At 29.6% G+C, this 8,509-nt stretch overlaps 1 pseudogene; it reads right to left on the bottom strand.

Moving 5' to 3' along the window:
• Nucleotides 1-6,016: 6,016 nt before the first annotated feature.
• Nucleotides 6,017-8,509, bottom strand: part of LOC111374902 — an 11,306-nt pseudogene continuing 8,813 nt past the window's right edge.

Raw genomic sequence — 8,509 nt, 5'->3', positions numbered from 1 at the left:
TCCACATACTTTAAATTACCACATCAAATTAATTACAACCCGTAAGGTGTAAAAAACACAATTGATCACTTAATAAATTTAGCCCAATCACAAATATCATTATAAGCTATACATCTAACCCGTAAAATTTTCAATCGAATGTGAAGTCCACATATGAAATTATTAATTATTCCAACAGATAGGACTTACAAATCATCATAAATTATACTTCTACACTACTTATACATACATATACATATAATATATAGAAATGGAAGTGTATTGAAGCTTGTTAATGCATGTGTGTGTATATATTGAAACAAAACTGAAATTTTGAGGAAAAATAGGAGCGAAAATTGAGAGAAAAATGGGTGTATAAGAACCGTATTAATTTACCATATATGTAAATGGAGGAGCGGGAGTTTTGATTTCTCTCTCTAGCCACACGACTCATGAAACTGTTAGTGTCACTGAGGAGTGTTTGTTGGTTTGAGTAAATGTCGAATTACAGTTTGACACGTGGCGAAACAGAATGCTTGGGTTTTTGGGACATTGCTGATATCCCACCTTATTATATTGAGTTATGCTACATGTATATTATGATGTCTATAAGGGTATCCATAATGTACAAGTGACATAATATCATAGGATAATTCTACATGTACATTATGGTATCCATAAGGCGTGTACATGTAGAATTCCATGATTGAAGGATTTAAAAAACTATTTTTCAACTCTTCAATGATATTATGCCACTTATACATTATGGATACAATAATGTACATGTGGCATAACCCTTATCCTATATTCATTTCTATTACATTCAAATATCTTATTAAATTCATTCATTTAAACATTATACATCCACACCATATATATATAGTAAGCATGTGTATTGTACGTCTTATAAATCGAATGAATGATATGGATAGTATTTTTGAAATACTCATACTATTTGTTACATAATGTCACACGTCACTCTATCATTTGTTAATTTAAAACACAACCAATTTTTCATCAAATTTTTTCCCCTCCATATCATTTTATGCAACTATTTATGTACAATTTTGATATACAAGTAGCATAATCCATTTATATATCTATTAGTCTAATATAGTAAGTTTTGTAAGAGAAGTATTAGCTAATTCCGATACCTCTCTCATCAAATAAAATTAGTTTTAAAACTTTAATATGATCGTTCTTATTGCTGTAGATCTCAACGGAACCTTTTTGAAATATGGATGCTTTTATAATAAACTCTTCTTCAAATGTATTAAGTTGCCTTATAAACATATAATCGCAATCTTTATTTGGCAACATCAATCCTACAAATATGAAAATAAATTTAAGGTATGACAACAAAAATATAAATTAGCAATTAATATTTTTCAAATTAAACTGATGATCTAACTCATTTTGTTGATCTATTGTTGAATAAAATCTCATTTTGTTACTGTTTTCAACGATGATGTATTTATCTATGATTTTTTTGGCATACAAAATAAAAAAGTCATTGGTATGTTAGTTTAATAATTTATTTATCAATGTTTAAAAAATCATATAGAAAATAATGGACATATCATACAAATAAATACCAATATACTGCAGCTAATTATAATTAACATTTCAAAATTTGTTTAATATAAAAAACTAAGTAAATATAGGAACAAAAATATCAAATGATTTATTTAATATAAAATTCACTCAAAAATCCATACAAAGTGGCTGTTGTTCACGTTTCAACAAATCTTAATTGGCTGATTTTAATATAATTGCACATATGCTAATGTCCCCTCATCTTTTCTATAAATAATTATTAAATTATAGTTTAATAAATAATAAAATAGTTAAGCCCCCGTTTGAGCCACATTATTATAAAAATGAGAATGAAAAATATAGTCATTATCAGCTTTATACAAGAGATAAAAAATCAAATATGGTGGCTTGATGTGATGGATAATAACCATATTTTTCATTTTAATGAAGAAATAATGGGTTTCAAACAGGGCCTAAATAAAAATCATAAAAGTTAGAAATATTGAAAATATAAATCCTCAAGTCAAAGATGAGTCATATTGATGAAAAGAGATCTTTCATATAGATATCCAGCCAAAGATGGTTCTGTAAATCCATAAATATGAGTAAAAAAAAAAATGCATACTTACAAGAATATGATGAGATGGTAATAATGTCGGACTGCCACATGCTTAGGACTTTCCAAATGGATGTATATATACAATTAAACTGATTAGTGGTAATAGATAAATCTAAAATAGAAATTTCATACCATTAAATCCATGATATTAGAAATTAAATTGAAATGCGAACCAAACTTATCTAATTAGGAAAAAACTTTAATTCACTAATCAACTTATAAGTAGCTTATGTTCGTCATTTAGATAGACATTACTAAAAGAATTTAAAAATAAAAATAGAGAGAAAAAATTATTTTATTTTTGTAGTATAATAAAAAAAAATATTCAAAGACCAAAACGACTATTTTAAATTTTTTTTTTTTTATAGAATTTGTCTCACGCAAATCAACTTCTCCAAAACTCCAATGCCCAACATGAATACATTCATATACATAAGCATCATCTAAGTTATTTTCGAGTTTTAAGAAAGTCTAGCCCACAATAAATTACTTTCATTGACAAAAGTTCTAGAATGAGAAATGTTGATTTTTATAGCTATAATGATCATAATTATATTTATTACATAGTGCATGTACTAACATAAAGCAGCCCAAATCTCCTCTCTCATTTATTTATATTAATTATTAACTATAAAAATAGCTATCGCTCAATCCCCTTTACATGCTTTCCATTGGCACGAAATTAAAAATGTAGCCTCAACAAGCTCTCTCCATCTTCCTTCATCGTATGTTCTCTCTGTATATTGAAATTTGTAATCAGTTAATATTGTGTTTGGATGGTTTATAATTTCCACATATATTATAATATTATAATAATTCATTTAGTTTCATATAATGATAACAAATAAGAATATAGTGAAAAATAATTGATGACTTATGTGTGGAAATGAGCAAAGATTATAAATGTTTATTGCAATTATAATATTTTGTAGTTAATAAAATTTTTAGTGATAGTATTATTACCTTGTCATTTGGTATTCCATTTTTATCTAAACTTAGATATCGTAGGGATTCATATAACTACCAATTAAAATAAATCTTAAAAGGGTAAATATAACATAAAATGAAATTTTATCAAATTATACAGTAACACCCTATATGCATTAAATATATTATTTAGTTGTTAGAATATGTGTGAAACAATCAAATGAAACAACCATTTAAATAAGAGAATATATATGTTACTTTTTTAAACTGCTTAATTCAACGGAGGGAAAAAAAACTTAAGTTATATTTATGTAATAAAAGTCGTTAGTAAAAAATAGTATAATAGTAAAAAAATTAATTTGGGGAATTATTGACAAATGGAAAAGAAAAAGGATTTTTTTTTCTTTTTATAAAAAATTCATGTTGAATAAATTGAATTAATTAATTATTAATAAAAAATGAAATTAAATAAGGATATATTGGACATATAGCTAAATATGTTAGGAAATAATGTTATTAATTAATTATTAACAAAACTAAAATTAAATAAAAGTATATTATGAGGGTGTTTGGTGGTGATTAAAATTAGATTTTTAGTATATTTTGATAGAAGTATTTGAAATGTGTGGTTGAAAATTTGTGGAATCCATAACAGCTGTAATTAATATTGATTGTTTGACTTTGACTCAAATTAAAATCTGAGCCAAACAGGGCGAGGTATATAATTGAATACTTAAGCATAAATTGAGTATTCAAAAGCTTCTCCTCAATCTTCCTTCTTAATATATATACATGACAATTTGTTATTTGATACATACTTTCATAAGTATGCTGCGTATGACGTCTACCGATAGTTTCACTGTGAATAACATTATTCTTAAAAAAAAAAAAATATCGTATTCATCCCATATTATAAATTTATCACCAATATTCACATTTTAGGGATAAAAGTTAAATTCTTGTGTAGCATCCAGAGCAATAGAAACTAGGAAAACAAATAAAAAATCAATTAAACTAGCTAAGCATTAGGAACAACAATGTCATCACCTGCCATCGGAAGTCCCTTTAACCCTTTCATTCTCAACTGGAATAGCTGGTCTAGCCCTTGCGATCACTTTCCTCGTCACATCCCTAATATACATTAATCTGGGATAAAGACATAAATTCTAAAAGAAATATAAAAATATCCAAAAGAATTTTTATGGAAATAAATATTAGTGAATGAATTTCGAGTGATATATTTATATTTAATTTTATATATGTCTATTTAAGTAAATTTACATAATGTTAAAAGTATAATATAAGTGGATCTAAATAGCGGTTCCCGTTAGTAGAAGCTTGATCTACTTTTAATTTATTTCAAGCTTGTGATTGAACTTTACAAAGCTCCTAATAAAATTTAGATTTTTATCAAAATTAAAAATTAATTTTTAACTATATGTTTCATATAATTTATAACTTTTCAATTATATATTTCATGAACTTGTAATAAAAATATATTAAAAAAGTAATTTTAATTTCTATCAAATAGGAACAAAATATTTTATCTGATTACAAATTCAGTTTGACATCATTTTCTAATAGAAAGATTTATGTGTTCTTGTGTTGGTCATCATATACTTAGGATTTTTAGTTAAATCCTACGACTAGACATGGAGAATCATAGAATTTTAGTTAAAAATAGATGGCAAATAGAATCGATGGATATGAAACATTTTGTACCATCTAGAGATTCACTTAAGTGCAAATTAATTTTTGGTAATTAAGGTGATACTAAGTGCAAAGTTCAATTGTTATTAGTGAATTTAACATTAAATTAGTTATTTATGTGTACGAAAGATTGACATACTTGATTTTTGTTTTTAAATTTTAACCCAATATTGAATAAAAAAGATTATCTAAGAATAATTTTTAAAAGGTTCAGAACATATAAATAGCGTTATTGACAGCAGCTACATTTTTTTAAAAAAAAAAAAATCGTAATTAAGTGGAATCGTCAATGGTTGCGATTCTTATCATTTTACAATCTATTTCTCTACTTTTCTATAAATAAATTATAATTATGACTGAGAATGATAAGATGAGTGTGTTCTCATCAATCACTCACAAAAAAGAAGCCAACTTAAACTCAATCCACGAAAAGAAAAGAAAATATTAGTTTCATATTGACTGATGGAACTTTTGCACTTCGAGATCTAAGAATTTACTTGGAAAGTTTCTCTTGAAAATTTTATTATTAGATTCTTGCGTTAATTTTATATTACGGAATCTGATTTATTTATTTATTTTGTAGTTTATTATCAACAATATATGACATCACCTGTTGTGCAATATAGATTGTGTTACAAGCTAAATGTGAACAAGTAGACGTCAATTATAACAATTGGCCCAAGCTACATCAAGAAAATGTTGGTTGAGTTGCCATATTTCATATTCACTTTGCATCCGAAGTAGACATCACTAATTAGTTCCAACCACGCAATTGATTAGACATATAATCACTTGTTTTTTTATTTTCATTTACCAACAATCTTTTGTAAACAAAATGTTGAGTTAAAATAGGAGGAAGATAACAATTGATTTTCGGTGTAAAGTAGGATTAGACACTTTAAAGAAGAAAGACAAGGGATAACATTTACCGTACGTGCCAGCTATTTTAAAGTACATGGTACCAATCCAATAGCTTTTGGGATAGTATTTCATCCAAGATTCAAACATACCTAAATTTTGGCCTTTCATATTAAGATAAACTTATGGACAAAAGATTATCTAACATAGTGGCACGTTTACTAAGCTGGATTGAGCAGAATAATAGTAAAGAGAAAAAAAGTTAATATTTTATACATCGTGATGTCTAGTCGAGTTCAATGCTATATATGAAACTAATATTACAGTCTTCCTTGAAATAAGTCAAAAACCCCGGGGGGGGGGGGGGGGGGATGGTACACTAAATTGTCATTCTCCCATAACATAACAAAGCTCAAACGAGCCATAATCAATCAACTCCTCAATCATCTTCTCTATATGATCATCTTCCAAAGGCTTTAATGGTTCTTCATTACTCCCTATTTGGCTTTCACAATTCACACAATCCCTTGAAAAATTGACCCCAATTTGACCATCCCTTTCAACAAATGCAAAATCATTAGGACATTGAGTTTGTTCCATTTCATTTAGCTTACTCACAACTAGTTTCTTGGCCATTTCGAGAGATTTTAGGTGGCATTTTTGTAGCTTAGCCATTAGAGTTGCTGAAAGAAACTTTGATGACAAAAATTGAGGCTCATTCATGCTGTCTGCAAAGTTCGTGCATGCTCTTGATCCGCACATGATCCTTGCAACCTCGTCATATGCTCGTGCTGCATCATCTGCTGTCTCAAACGTACAAAGCCATATTCTTGTCTTCCTGCATAGGCCAAAACAATTAAGACAACATCAATCCAAGAATAAGAAGCGCATAAAAGTAAAATTTGGCACTTCCATTGTCATATTAGAACAGACAAACATGCTAAACGCCGGTTTGTTTGCTATTTTCCGCCTCCTTTTTAGAAGAAATTTTATTTGAGTTTAGGTTTGAATCTGACTAGAAAAATATTCTATAACCAGCTAGTCATTTATTTTCAAACCAATCCATTTACTATCTATTATTTGATTGACTAATCTTTATATTGGAACGGGTGAAGGGTTGTTTTATCTCACAACTTACATTTTGCAAAGGCTATGTTTCTTCTAATTATGAGCAAAATATGGTGCCCAAAAGCCCTCTAAATTCAAATATCATCATCACATTTTAACTTTTACATAAAATATATATAAGATCTTGTGTAAATAAATAAGATTTGCATGTGAGGGGCCAAATTTTGATGATATCCAGTTTAATACTTTAAGTGGCAGTGGGCTCCACTGGATAATGGATCGGAAGCCCACTGCCACCAGTACTAGTCAAGTATAAAGCCATTCGTACAGAATTCCACCAGATGCTCACAATGTGTGGGCCACAGGCTGTGATAAGAAATGACAAACACAACCCCCCCCCCCCCAAAAAAAAAAAACAATTGTGTGTTGTCTTTAGCATTTATGTGAGCCACATTTCTGTACACAGAACATTCCCCACTAATCAAACATGTTAAGATGGAATATCATCACCACATTTTTAACTTATACATAATGTTAGGAAAATGTGTAATTAGCAATCTGTGACCAAAGGACCTATTTGTCAAAATTGTAAAGTCAAGGACTAAATTGTACAGGTCAAATATTTCAGGGACTAAAGTTGCAATTTAGTAAAGGTCATAGCATAGGTCTAGGGTAAAGTGGGATGCTTTGAAGATGCAAACGGCGCGTTGATGTAGCTGGAGTTTCGCCCTGACCTTGCTAGAGCCAAAATTATAGAACTGACCTCGCTGGAGTTTCGCTGGTCTATCGCCTGAGCGAAGGTACGTCGCTCGAGTTTCGCCATGACCTCGCTCGAGCGACTATGTTATCTGGCCTTTGGTAATTTTAATGCCTTGCGAATTTTTAACGCCCTATATTATCAAATTCGACCTACTATATAAACAAAACGTTCGATTTTCTAATGTGACCTTTGGCAAACATTAAAACAACAATTCCTCTCAATTTCCAAAGGATCAAGAACCAAAATAAATTCATCTTTTTCATCTTTGATTCTAATGGTTCTTTGAATAAAAACATCAACCCTCACAAAACCAAAACACCCTTTCATATCTCCATATAAACTTCCAGAAGATCATCTGTTTGAAGATCCGGGAAGGAAATTGCTTGAAGAACTGGAGAGCTTGGTGATTCACAGGAGGTAGAAGATATTCAAAGCTGGGATTTTGGCGCAGATCTGCAAAATTTAGGATAACTGTGGTCGATACAGTAAGGAGGTCAGAATATTGTTAGAATCAATAATGTCTGACGTACTGTAAGTCAATATCTTCTATAGTGGATCTCTACTGGCTTGTGCCCGGAGTATTTACCTAGTTGGGTTTTCTCCGTCAACATTTTTGTTGTGTTTTTACTGCTTTCTGTTATTTATTTTTCAACTGGTAATTCAACTTAGGTAGATAAAGTATGTGAATGAATCTAGGCAATGCATAATTGATGTGACTTGTTGCATCAGTTAATTAATTGTTTTAATTCCGCATAAACACCTATTCACCCCCCTCTAGGTGTTGGTTGGGTCGAACTATTGCTTTTTCAAGTGGTATCAGAGCTAAATCTCGAGTCCTGACCCATAGTTGTCTAGATGAGTCAATCACTTTCTGTACCTCCGTATTTTGATGGAAGTAATTATGCCTATTGGAAGGTTAGAATGCGTGTGTTTCTTAAGTCTTTAGATGAGCATGTTTGGGTAAGTGTGCAAAATGGTTGGAAACCTCCCTCTACTATCGTATCAGGAACTGTTAACCTTACTGACATATCACTATGTACTAAGGATGAAAT

The sequence above is a fragment of the Olea europaea genome, unplaced genomic scaffold (genome assembly GCF_002742605.1).
Source record: "Olea europaea var. sylvestris unplaced genomic scaffold, O_europaea_v1 scaffold1307, whole genome shotgun sequence".
NCBI classification, from domain to species: domain Eukaryota; kingdom Viridiplantae; phylum Streptophyta; class Magnoliopsida; order Lamiales; family Oleaceae; genus Olea; species Olea europaea.
Note: the sequence above shows the minus strand (reverse complement) of the source record. Positions and strands in the feature narration are given on the sequence as shown.